The 13489-nt window shown below is 32.9% G+C and overlaps 1 protein-coding gene across 16 annotated transcripts in view; it reads right to left on the reverse strand.

The window, feature by feature from the left end:
- LOC148603565 (zinc finger CCCH domain-containing protein 10-like) overlaps positions 1–13489 on the reverse strand; it is a 132385-nt gene that overhangs the window by 46603 nt on the left and 72293 nt on the right. Inside the window, exon 1 of one of the 16 annotated variants that reach the window (XM_088552039.1) lies at positions 2743–2893. The exons of the other annotated variants lie outside the window; for them this stretch is intronic. The gene's annotated coding sequence lies outside the window, so the exon portion shown is untranslated. Of the gene's footprint in view, positions 1–2742; positions 2894–13489 lie in introns of those variants that run through there. 16 annotated transcript variants of the gene reach the window in all.

Raw genomic sequence — 13489 nt, forward strand, 5'->3', positions numbered from 1 at the left:
ATTGGCAAAATCAGAAATAAATACACAAAGAAACAAGACCAATACCATCATATCTTTGTCAGAGCATAAATATCTTTAACATGCACATTAACACTAAGCAAATAAAAAAAAATACAGTGTGGGTGTTACTGAATACTGAAAAACTACAGTGTGGGTTTTTGCTGAACATGCTGAAAATGTAGAAGAAAAATAATCAAATTTCTTTATAATATAAGATGTTCATCTTCAAGATGTATATAAACACTGGGTAAAGTTTAAATTATATTAGTTGAAATATTTTTAGCTACAGATAACACAAAGCAGGTACCCCAGAGTACAAGGGCTATTACACCTGCTTTTACCATTAGTAATGCAAGTAAACAAGCAGAAATCCACTAAATATATATATAAAAAAAACACATCACTGTTACTGGAGTACAATGATTTGACAACAAGGTCAATAGTTATAGCTTACCAAAAGCTGGTTTCTCAACTCTCTTTTAAATGTTTCATGAAACTTTGAGTTCTCACAATAAAAACAAATAAATTGCATATAGGCACAACCTCAACAGAATACCCAAATTTTGGGGTTTTTGAGCCTTATCATCAGACCACACCTCCTTATGCAGAAAACAGTAAACATAGATAACCCACACCTAATGAACCATACAACTAATTTATAAAGTTAAGAGGATTATAGGTAGATAAAAGACATGGCTATATAATCAAGCTTTGATGAAAACACAGGGAGGGTGGATGATTACCTCAATCTACAGTCTTAATGAGATAATACTGAGGATAAATTGGCACACTGTGAAACCCTGGTAGATGCTACAGAATGGCCCAGTGAAATGTTAAATCACAAGAGCAAGTCATTGTATCTACCCAGAAAGTGGCATATACAGGGGATCCAACCCCTACAACCCACGATTTCGGAATTTTTTTTTCATTTAGTACAAAAATGAGAAACTAATAGCCAAGAACTTTCAAAATTTCTGTTCACTGAATAATGAAATAGCTCAGTCTGTAAGTTCTTTAGAATTTTCATGGAAAATAAAATACCTTCTTTGGAATGCCATGGAAATTTTTTATGTGTATGCTTTAATTAAATACTTTTCAGTATAACAACACTTAACCAGTCTGCACCCTTAACCACTATTCTTTCATTGCCAAATTCATGAGAAGTGGTAAGTAATAGTTCAACTATGAACGGCATATTTAGTAAATGGTTGAAAGGTCTCTAGCAATCTGGCTAGAAACTAAATCACATGCTGATTTTCACTTCCTACATTAAAATACCACGATTCACGATGCAGTTAGTTGAAGATTATGCAGGAAAGGTATATGTATAGGTGGTCCATATCTGATCTTTGATGTTAAGAATCATAATTAACCATCATTTCAAGAACCAATTATATGTACCATCTTAAACGAAATTTTCAAATATTATGTCATTATGCATGAAGCTGTACAAGATGGAAATCATTCTGTGAACTTGGCTTACATGTAGGCGGAACAGAATCCTCCCTTTTTAAATTAACATTTGGAAGCCATGGGCAGATGGATAAACAGATGGACAGACAGACAACTTTTGGGGGCATCACATAATACAAATCTTCCACTTATTTTTTTTTTTTGTAAGATTCTTAATTTTTCATTATTTTTTTAGGGTGGGTTAACAAGTATGCAACATATGACTTTACAACCAGGATAAATGTCAATTTTAGCATTCAATATTGTATTATATATGTATTATATACGTATTATACTCTATAATTAATAAGGTATTCAATATTACAAGTTATTCAATCAAGATGACACCATTAATCTATGTTATTGTTTGTCTTTGATGTTATATTAAGTCGTTTTAACTTATAACTTCAAGAATATAATATAACATTTTTCAAAAATTCAAAATTCAAATTGTATGTCCACTAATTTTTATTTCATGATTATATCAAAGATGTGAATAGCCAGATTTTTTTAAACCTGAATAACTACTGTGATACTCTCTAGAGCCCATTTTGAGGAAAAGCAGTTGGGGAAGTTTTGAACTATGATGTCATGAAATCATGTCAGACATTTCTTCAAGGGGATGTGATGTAGACTTAGCACAGCTGACAGACAGACAGACACCAAACAGACACATACCTGTCAATTAAAATGGATGGTTTCATACAATACCTCCCAACTACAGAGTATAAAGATAGTCCATCAATGTAACATTAGGTGACACCCAGCCATGTAATTGTGAAAAAAGGAGGAAAATGTTCAAAATGGCTCAAAAACTACAGGTTGGATTGCTGAAAATGAACTAAATCTGTATATTATAAAACTGTGCAACATGAAAAAAAATCATTGATTCATTTTCAATTATCATCTGGAACCATCAGGGAATGGCCAGAAACTAAACATATTTTGCCACTTTGTGTGGCAGAATACATAAATAAAAAATTCCACAGAATATAGTATGATCCTGAGGGAGTTAGCTCCAGTGCATAGATCTGTGGAAAATTTAAATATTCACTTAAAATGACAAGAAAGCAATGATATCAACCAAACCACTACTTTGAATATTACCTAATATATCTCTTATCTTCCAATATCGAAGTCAGCATTATTTAATGTGCAAATATGTTAGAATAAACAATATTCCCCCATTATAAAAAAGAGCTCCTATAGTGACACAACCACTATTAACATTTTTATATATCCAAGAGACATGAGTGAAACAAACAGACCGTTTCAACAAAATTTTCTTACCTGATTTTCAAGACAACCTGATAGTTACAATATTCCGACAGATCGCTAAATATCTCACTATATGTTTAGTTTTCCTCCCCTATTATGTAAACATATACCGCTAAAAAGTAATTACCCATAATACCTAGGGAAGCAAATGTATTTTTATCCTCATGGAACACGATTCACACTGTGCTAATCACCATGACACAAATACATGTATCATTTTTGTGTTAATTTATCCTCAGTTAAAAAAACTGATTACGTAATACAAAGGCTACTAGAATAGTTTACTAATCAGACTTATATATTCTGTAAGCAAAATATATTATTCTTCTAATATTTATGACTTTTCTACAAAGAAAGGAAATATGCAAGGATGACTTTTATGTTTTTTATATAATAATAGCAGTAGTTTCTGGCATTAATTATTACAGACGTTGTTACTGACATTTCTCATGCTAATAACTCTGATTATACAACATTTGGTGCTTACTATAATGATCCTGAAAATATCATGCTAAATACACACCTGGAGGTCAAGTTAAGGAACATTTCATAGTTTCATATGCATTGTTTTTAGTCTAACCAACTTCAACAATACTGAAAACATACAAAGGTAGTTGTATGTGTTGTCATGCTAGGTAAACCCCCACTGGTATGGTCGTCACACAAAATTAGAAGTTGATATCATATAGCAAAAAATGACGCTTACAACCTATGTCCCATCTTTATAAAGCCTCATACCAAATTTGATATCAATCCATTCATCGGAAGCTAAAATTCTGGAAATGAGAATTTTCTTTACCATTTCACACAGTGAAAAATGGCAAAGTCCCATAAAAATAGGAAGTTGATATCTGATTTTATAAAAATGGCCAACAGTATATGCTTTATATTCTATGTAAAGCCATAAACCAAATTTGAAATCAATTCGACAAGTGAAAGCCAAGTTTTTTGTGACTAAATTTTGAAACTGAACTAAATAACGGACAAATGGGTAGACAAGGCGATTCCAATATACCACCCACTTGTTGAGAGGGGTATCAATAAATATGCTAAATAGACACACCTGGAGGTCGTTTAAAAACACTACATAAATACCTTGGCAGTGTCTACGAGTTGAAACAAGAAAGTTACTCATTTATGTTTACCCAACCAGTGCACCTTGTCCATTAATGTTTGGTTGCCCATGTACATGTACCCTGCCTACCTTGACAGTGAATCTAGTTCACGAGTTAATGTTCTTATTTACTTAGTTATCCCTGTATTTCTATAAGGATTGTACCTTCTTTGTTGTGTTTGTCTGTTTTCATCCTTAGTATTCAGCTTTTTATTTCTAAATGATGAATTTCACTTTAACCATGCTTAACCTTGATTTCACTGAATAAACAAATGAATTACAAAGCTTTCAAGAAATTCCAAATATTCTTCGTAAAAAACAATCATAAAAAAAAACAAAGAATACAAATCAATACCAATAAAACAATCGTAAAATCTTATAACTACATAAAAGGACTGAAAAAAAAGAACAAAAATCTTGTAGTCAATAAATATCTACTTCAGTGAGTTAAGTAAAAACAACTAAAAAATCGTTACAGCTCTTAAAAACTTTATTTCTATTGGGAGAACCTTAAATTCAGGACAAACACCCAGTACAAAATAACAAGATAAAGTCATGTTTCTTTCACAATGTCATAAAAATCTGACATAAATCTGGCAATAAATTGATCAGAAGTTTTGTCATCTTGGTGACAATAATTACAAAGCTGTTTACCCTTGGTCATAAAACACAAATTAATACTCTGGTATAACCTTATTCTGTCATTTCTTTTTTTGCTTCACCAAGTTATGAAAAACAGAAATATATATATACTCTAGATTATGTAGATTTATATTCTATAATAAAAAGAGATTTTTTTAATTTTACAATTACTTATAATTGGAAGTAATACTCAATGGTAGATCTTGGGAGAGGGACATTCAGGAGGAGGGTTAACTACCCACTCCTCTTGTTAGAGAGGATAATGAAGACAATGTTATCTGATGTCACTAATGGCTCAGGGTATCTATTTGAAAAGACATGTATTTCTCAGGTACATGTCCTACTTTGTAAAATTATCTACTATTTTCAGCAAGTTTAATGAGAAAACATGTGAAAAACTATGTCATTTTGCTAATAGACCAATGTCAACAAACAACCCCAGCATTGATTACATTAGATAAACTAAAACTTTAATTACTTTACAAGATACTGTAGCAGCTAAAACAGTGTCCTATCTCTCCCTAAAAATCACTTCCCATCAATCATAATAATAAGATAATTTCCTTTTATCTTATACAATCATCCCCCTGCAAATTCTAACATGAAAAACATGTGAATAACATGCTTTATCTATTGTAATTGGTCAATTACAAACAACAGTAAAACATATCTATCATAATCAGGTGCAGTCATCAAATAGCCAATCAAATTTGATCTAGAGAGGTCAAATTTGATTGGTGAAAGTTCACAACCATTAAACCAATAAGAGTCTACAAACAGAAGTCAAATTCAATTTTGATAGGTCATCTTTAATCAATACGAAAAGATTAAAAATTTTAACTAGAACACCATAACATGACACCAACTAATTCCAATTTAAATAGATTGTTCAAATTTGGCAAGTTCTGCCAATTAATGGAACTGAAAAACCTTGGTTCTCTCAATTATAAATTAATCTTAAATTAATTCATTTGGAAACCTTGCATGTGTTTCATTTTTCAAATGCATAAAAATAAAATAAAATGCTTAGGTGAGCACAGCATGATACAACCACAGTTGATTGAACTCTGTTCATTTGGGGGCAAGTGTGGACAAAACATTAGTTTTTGACACACTTAAACATAGGGACTTACAATTTATTATGGACACAACAACTGATTGGAATACAATATTGCGCAATATTCTGAAATTCAATTTAATTAAAAAAAGGTCTGCTTTCAGGGTGCTTTCATGTATCACTTAGTATCAAAATTTCTCAAAAACATATAATGATAGAATTTAATTTGCTAGCATACTAATTAAACACCTTGTAAAGAGGAACAATTAGCAAGTCTAAGGAACAAAATACAAAAAAAACAATTCATTAAAATCAGAGGAATTCTTTTTAAAATACAGTAAAAATGACATTTGGGTTCACTGTGACCACTTATTACTCAAAAACAATGAAAAATATTCCATAACTGATTGAAAAATGCCAGTATGGACCTCCAGATGGAATCCAGTGAAAAACTACCACCTACATGCTGCATGTAGCCACCTGACCCTTGTTACAGAGGGTAGCCCCACACCATTAATAAAATGACTGAACTCTATGGATGTCATTCTTTGTTAACTTAGTGAGCAGGTCCTACACAAAAAAATCTGCAAGGCAATGCTTATTGGTGATATCCCCACACCTCAACTTTAGTATAACAATTTGTACAAACAGGAATTTATGGTTACCCCAAGTAAAATTCCATGGCATGTAACGCCCTTAATTAAGTGACTGAGACCAGTGGCTGCTGAGAAAAAAAGTTACGAATGAAGGACAGAAGTCTTCAAAGTTGCTAATTGTCCAATACTCTCTGCCACTGATTTTGGCTTACTTTCAACATCCGAAATGACACAAATGCAATAAAAATCGAATGACTTCTGCTACAATCTTGGTTCCCTTGATATGATTGTGTACTCTTTAATAACAGTGATTACCCAAATGTTTTCAATCAAAACAACTGGTTACCCAGAACCAGATTAAACAACTGGCAATGGCTATATAGATCTGGGTCCTGATAATACAGTGAAACTTCTCCAAACCGGCCATTACTAGGGCAAGAGGAAATGTCCAGTTTATAGGGGTGGTTTTATGAAAAAAAAGCAATGCATTCTAAGAGTTGTTTCCCTTTATGTGTTTTATAACCCTACAGGTTGTCAGTTTGCCAGCTGAGACATGTTTGATGCCAATTCCAAACTATGGGCCTTGTTAATATATCATTTGTAAATGGTTTGATTAAAATCAAATGGTACTGTGCAAAAAAAAATGTTCACATTTAGAAACAATGTGTATTAAAGATCAAATGGCTATTGCTGGCAATTAATCATTTGTTCTGTTTTATTAGACTACCTTTCAACATAAGTAATAATTTCACCTCTTTGTTGTTTTGATAACATTAATTGACAGTTAAAAGATTGCACTATTATAAGACCAGGATACCTGATGTGTGTACACAGCAATTAACACTCACCCAGTGACAAAAGGTGATGTCTGGACTAAATAGTTTGTATGAACAACTGTCCACTTAAATTAGCATTTGTCCACTGATAAAATGTAAACTAGTCAGTGGCTGAATTATTAATTATGTTATCACTTTTCCTGACACATTTAGTACAGGCGAACCAAAACCAGTGGTTTTAAAGAGGTTGTTTTCACCTGAATTATGTACCTTAAACTGTGAAAACTGGCTGATGGACAGTTTTGGGGTGGCCCGTCTATTGAAGACTAAACACACAGGTTTTAAGGTATATCGGCGAGGACATTTGAAAAAGGGAAGACCAGTTTTTTAGGGTCTGGTTTGGTGAAGTTTCACTGTATATATGACCTAAGTAGTCAATTGTAACAAACCCCTGTGTTAGAATCTGAAACTGGTCAATAATACATCAATTCAATGCTATCTAACTGATCATTTCATCCTTAAATGTAAACTTCCCGTTCTCATACAAGCAAAAAATACACACAGACATTTGAATGATATTTTTTAAAAAAGGTATATTTTAGCAATCTTTGGGTTGCTAATGAAATTGACCAGGGAACCAGATTAGGAACCAGATTAAACAACTGGCAATGAATATTCATAGATATCGGGGCCCTGCTAATATATATATATATATGATCTATATAGTGTTATAACTAGCCCCTGTGCCTAAATTGGAAACTGGGTAATTTTCAATGCTAAGTGATCATTTCATGTAAACTTCTTGTTCTCATACAAGCAAGAAATAAACTTAGAACACACATGTGTAATATTTTAGAGGTACATTTTTATCTTGTATGAAGCTAGAACTATGACACTATGGTGATAAACACGGCAAAGATCTGTAGCATAGCGGAGTATAAATATATGATTATGCAAATCATATGCAAATATAAAGTGCAGATATTACGAGTGTAAGAAGTCGCTAACAATATTAGCAACTTTAAAAAAAGTCAGCCAAACAGGCAGATAACAATAAAACAGTAGACCCTTTTATTATAAGTGGCATTCAAAGAGTTTTAAAATGCCTGACCAAATTATAAATTGTAAGCTAATATGTACTTTACTCTGATTTAAGGACTTGGTAGAATTGGAACTGAAAGCATGGCCTTATTTAGACACAAAAAAATACCATATTTTTTTTTATAAGTACAAAAAATGTAGACAATCATGTGCAAGAATTAGAAGTGCAAGAGAGTCATGAAACAATTCAATTTATTAAATTAACAGAGTTTATGAATGTGGAAAGAGTGGTACAAGTATGTAGTTTTCATGCACTGCATTAACAAAAACTATTTCGAGTACCCATGGGTCTTACTAAACTCATAAAAAGGGAAAGAAATATTTCATTTTAAAACTATTAGACTAGAAGAAAATGTAATGAACTTCCTTTGAAATAATTTCTCATTTTGAACCTTTAAGAAGTCTATGATCTGCAAGCAACAACTCATTTATGGCCACTAGTTTTCTAAAGAGACCATCTTGACATCCATGTACTACAGCTAAATAGAGTACTTCACAGAATTTTCAAAAATGGATCACCTCTACCATAATTGACAGTAATTATCCAAATTTCTTAAAAGAACACATCCTGGGATTGCCTGATATTTTCCTACAGACAAGTTATGAGGTTAATGTACTAAAACTAAAAAAAATCAGTTCACAACTGGGTGACCTCTACTTTACTTGAAGGTCGCTCCCAGACTTTTCTTTCAGGAAAAAAAGCCTATGAATTAGGTGATAGCATTGACTGATTGTTTGTAGGGTAACATCCACTGCAAGCTAATTTCATGCAAAAAGTTTGATCAATGAAATACACATTATAACAGTTAATTCTGGCAAGTGTCAAATTTGGCAATTTCTTCTATGACTAGGAGTGTAAAATTTCGCAGTCTTTATTTTTTGCATCTTCAGATTTAATGGAATTGAAGTTAATACATGTAAAATTTCTTGATTTGAATTTGGGAGCTTTTTATTTTCAAAATTTCACAAACCTCAAGAATATAGCTAAAATCAAACCCTCATGAAAATTTCCTGCTTTACCACTCTACCCAATGACTTTACCCAATAACACTCTATCCAAAGACACTCTACCCAATAACACCCTACCCAATGACACTTTACCCTATGACACTCTAAGTGTCAGGTTGTTAAAAAACTAGTTTTTATAGACGTATCAGTCTACAGAAAATCAAGACACATTACTCTATGTCCAAAATATACAACCTATTTTCATTTCATGGACAATCTTTGGCATGACTTCCTAGGAAGTAAAATGCAAGACACAGGAGGGCATTTCAACTCCACTTACATAAAATTATTCAACATCCAAATTAAACAATCATCCTTTAACTAACTACATGTACTTCACAGTGAAGCAACAATAACCAGTAGTAAGATCTTCGACATAACTAGCCAGGAAACAAAACCTATGACCTACAAACCTTAAAAAGTACAACAACAATAATACCAGAGGCTCACGTGAGCCTGTATCGCTCACCTGGTTTAATTACTTGCTAAATATTTCATATAATTTTGTGTAAATTTACAAGGAATTTTCCTTAGATGAAGATTTTCTTGCAATTTAAAGCATTGGTAAACAGGAATTATTGCATGGGACAGGTTGGAAAGGGGACATAATGCATAGTTTGCAACCCCAACATATTAAAATCCGGAACCAGGCCTTTAAAAATGCAGAAATTGCCATTGTTTTGCGGAATCCATGAAATTTCTGCAAAACACAGCGTTTCTTAGCCTCCAACATGATTACTTTGCTAAAAAACTAATCTTATTAAACTAGGCATTTCACATCCAGTTTTGTATGGAAATATAGTTTACAAGGCACATAAATGCAAACAATGTCCATCAAATCTTAAGAATTATTTAAATAGACTGATTCATAAAGGATATAAATTTGACATTGTTGTCAGATCATTAAATCTTGTCTTTGTAGGAAAAAATATTGATACTCTTATTAGATCATTACATTATAACTTAATCATTCATATTTTAGCATTATAGTCATTGCACAACTTCTTGCTAGACCAACATAGTCTATGATGTTGCAGTTCTAAATCCTTTGGAAGTTTTGTAACTGATATTTTTTGTGTTGGGAGGCTTGAAGATTTGTCATCCTTATTTGTGTCCTGAGCTTGCTTTCAGTAACTGCGAGCATTCATTGTTTATACCTCATTTGTTTGTCTTCTATGTTATTGTTAATAATTGTTGAGGTACTTTTCTAATGAATTGGATGTATTTCAGGTTGATTTTTACTGTGTGTCTAACTTTGTATTTATTTTAGCCTTTGACCGTATAGAGGGGGAGGGTTTGGATCCAACAAAACTAGTTTAACCCCGCTGCATATTGTTTGCGCCTGTCCCAAGGCAGGAAATATAGTCACTGGCATGTAGTTGTCTTTTTTTAAAACATTTTAGTTTCTTACCATAAATGATAAACTGATATAGTATTGAGGAAGGGCCGGACCTTTTTCGGGATGCTGGGATCAGAGGTTTTTAAGCTCAGGATTTCGGGATTTCTGAAAATTAAGCCCGGGATTTCGGGAAATAAATCCACCGGGAATCGGGATTTTAGCAGTTTTTAAGTTCCTTTGTTGTTCTGGATTTCGGGATTTAGTAAAAATAAAGTCGGGATTCCGGGATCAGACCCCCTCCAGCCCCCCCTCAGTATTGTGTTCACTGATTTATCCACTTTGTTTTTATTGGGGCAATTTAGAGCTTGCTACATGGAGGAAATTTCCCACTTGTTGAAGATCATGTGGCGACCTCTAGATGTATATTTTCTCGAGCGGAAACTTTGGTTAAGTTAAGATCCACAGTGGCAGCCATTTTGAAATGGCAAAAGAATCACAAGCTTTCATCTCCTCATGCCAACGATCATTTGTTTCCAGTTTTGTTTTATTTGGTCAAGCGGTTTCCGAGAAAAAGATTTTTACATGTTTTTCTCATAGGGTCCAATGTTAAACTAAGATCCTCGGTGGCGGCCATCTTGAATTTCCGATCGGCACCAAAATCACAAACTTTCATCCCCTCATACCAGTGAACATTTGTGTCAAGTTTGGTTTTATTTGGCCCTGTGGTTTCAGAGAAGAAGATTGAAATGTAAAAGTTTACGGACGGACGACAGACGCCAAGTGATGGCAAAAGCTCACATGGCCTTTGGCCAAGTGAGCTAAAAAAAAAAAAAAAACCACTTTTGTCAAGATAAAAAGCATTTTTGACATAAATTATTAGTATCAGTTATCTTATACTTCATCACTGTTATATTGTATATTGTGAATTACTGTTATCTATCTCTCTTACCACATGAGTATATGCTACCAGCACTTTAGTCTTACCACAAGTCTCTCTTTTTAATATACATATTCTTTGAATAAATATCATTTAATTAACAATCAAATATGTATTCCCTGTACAGCATATAGATTGTGAATAGTTTACACATTTTTTACATTTAATCATATTACTGCTTGAAAATAGACATTTCAATAGAAACCTTTGGCAATTAGCATTAAAATGTGACTATAACATACAATGCTTTATTTCAGTCTCCTACACAAGTACATTCTGCTTCATGTCAATTCCAGCTTTATGTTCTATACTCATTTTACCTTAAGTAAAGTCAAACAGAAATGACCTAGTATTGACTATTCAGCATTGGTTAATTAGCTAAAATTTTGAGGTAGTCTTTTTTATGATTTGTCCAATTTTTTTTACTTTTGCACCATCCTGAAATTCAGATAATTTGTATATTAAAATTTTCATTCATGAAAAAAATTACAAAAGTTTTACATTAAATTATCTGGTTTTATTATGAAAATAGCCAAAATAAAAGTTTTGTCAATATTTCCCAATTTCAGAACAGAACATTTTGGTAAGCTAAAAATTTGTGTTTCGCTATTAATAATGTCCATAATGGTAACCAAACATAAATATGCACAAATTTAAATAAACTGGCCATTAAACAAACAACAGTGAAAGGACAATTCATTCTTGTTATACTCATCAAGAGACAGCAAAGAAATTTGTAAAATTTGTACCTGCTTCACAAAAGTTGAAAGCAAGCCAATTAGCTGCTGGACCTCTTCCGTACATCCACCTTCATATTTCCTATACTTAATAATGCAAAACAATTATTGTTCAGTTAAGACTCTGGTCTGATTCAATCAAAGTGGAATTTCCCATTAATTTTCTTGACATACCATGTGCGTAATTTCTAACATCAATCCAGGGTAATCATAGGTCATATTCTTTCATAACATTGTCAAAATAAGGGCATGGCATTCTGCTTAGTATTTACTCAGGGCGTAACATTCTTCCTGAGATAATTTGTAAGTTTCTCATCTGAAACAAACATCTGTGTTTCATTTCAATGAGTCTCGTCTATCAAAAGTTACCAATGTTTACAAACATGAATTAAGTATTTAGATATTCTATGTTTGTCTGTTTGAAACATACAGAAAACATATCTGATGGCTTCAAAAAACCTTGATTTAATCTTGTAAGAAATGATTTACTTAAGAAAAACATTTCAGAATTTTGATAAGATGTCAATCAATACTAATTTGCATTGTGAATAAACATAATTCTTCTATTTTTGACCAATTTATTTTACATTCCACGGCACTGATGGCAGACAACAAAATTCTATTACCAGAACATGTACATGTATCTTCGTGGGGCTCTTAATCCTAGTCAGACATTCAGGCTTGTCATAAATAAGCATTATATAAAAAAATCAAAATGAGTCATGTACATGTAAAATAGATACATGTCTTTAAAATTCCCATTCTCTATTGAAGTGAATTTAGCCTTGGTGAGGTACATGTCAGTTTATACTGTTAGAAAGTTAATTTTTACACCAAAGCAGAAATTTCCAAAACACTGAAACACTTAAATCATTTCTCTGATCTACCTTTCAATAAAGATATAGTGAACAAGTGGCCTTTATTTCATGTGTCTTCATGTATGAATTTTTATGTCTGTCTATCTATAATGAAACTTATATTTTTTCCTCATAACAGCATTCACAAATGCACACACACACACTGCCAAGCATAAATTCAGAGATTTTGAAATGTTGGGTTCATAAGAAAAGAGGAGTTTCTGAATATTTTTGGTCCCTGTGCAGGTCCGGGTGGTAAAAGAATAGGCCTGCAGCAGCGCTAAGCTTGTCGTAAAAGGCGACTAAATAGTGCTCAGAACAACTGGGATGTGTGCCCCAGGTGGTGGAATGGGGTACCCCTGGCATGTTACATGCTGGGGTTGTCAGGCTATAATACGGAAAACCTGACCGCAAACCATAGTGGTGCACTGTATTGGGAAAGATGCCACCTTCCTCGCACGTTAAAGAACCCTGCTGTGGTATTCGATAGGAGTAGGAACCTTTGCGCTCTGCCACAGGAGGCTAAATTGCCCGACCTTACCCATCCCCCCTTTTTTCTAGTGGCAATCGAAATTTGTCGACCCTGTTGTCCTTG

Source organism: Perna viridis, chromosome 11, assembly GCF_037379345.1.
Source record: "Perna viridis isolate PV_CMFRI_1.1 ecotype Kerala chromosome 11, ASM3737934v1, whole genome shotgun sequence".
In the NCBI taxonomy this organism is placed as follows: Eukaryota; Metazoa; Mollusca; class Bivalvia; order Mytilida; family Mytilidae; genus Perna; species Perna viridis.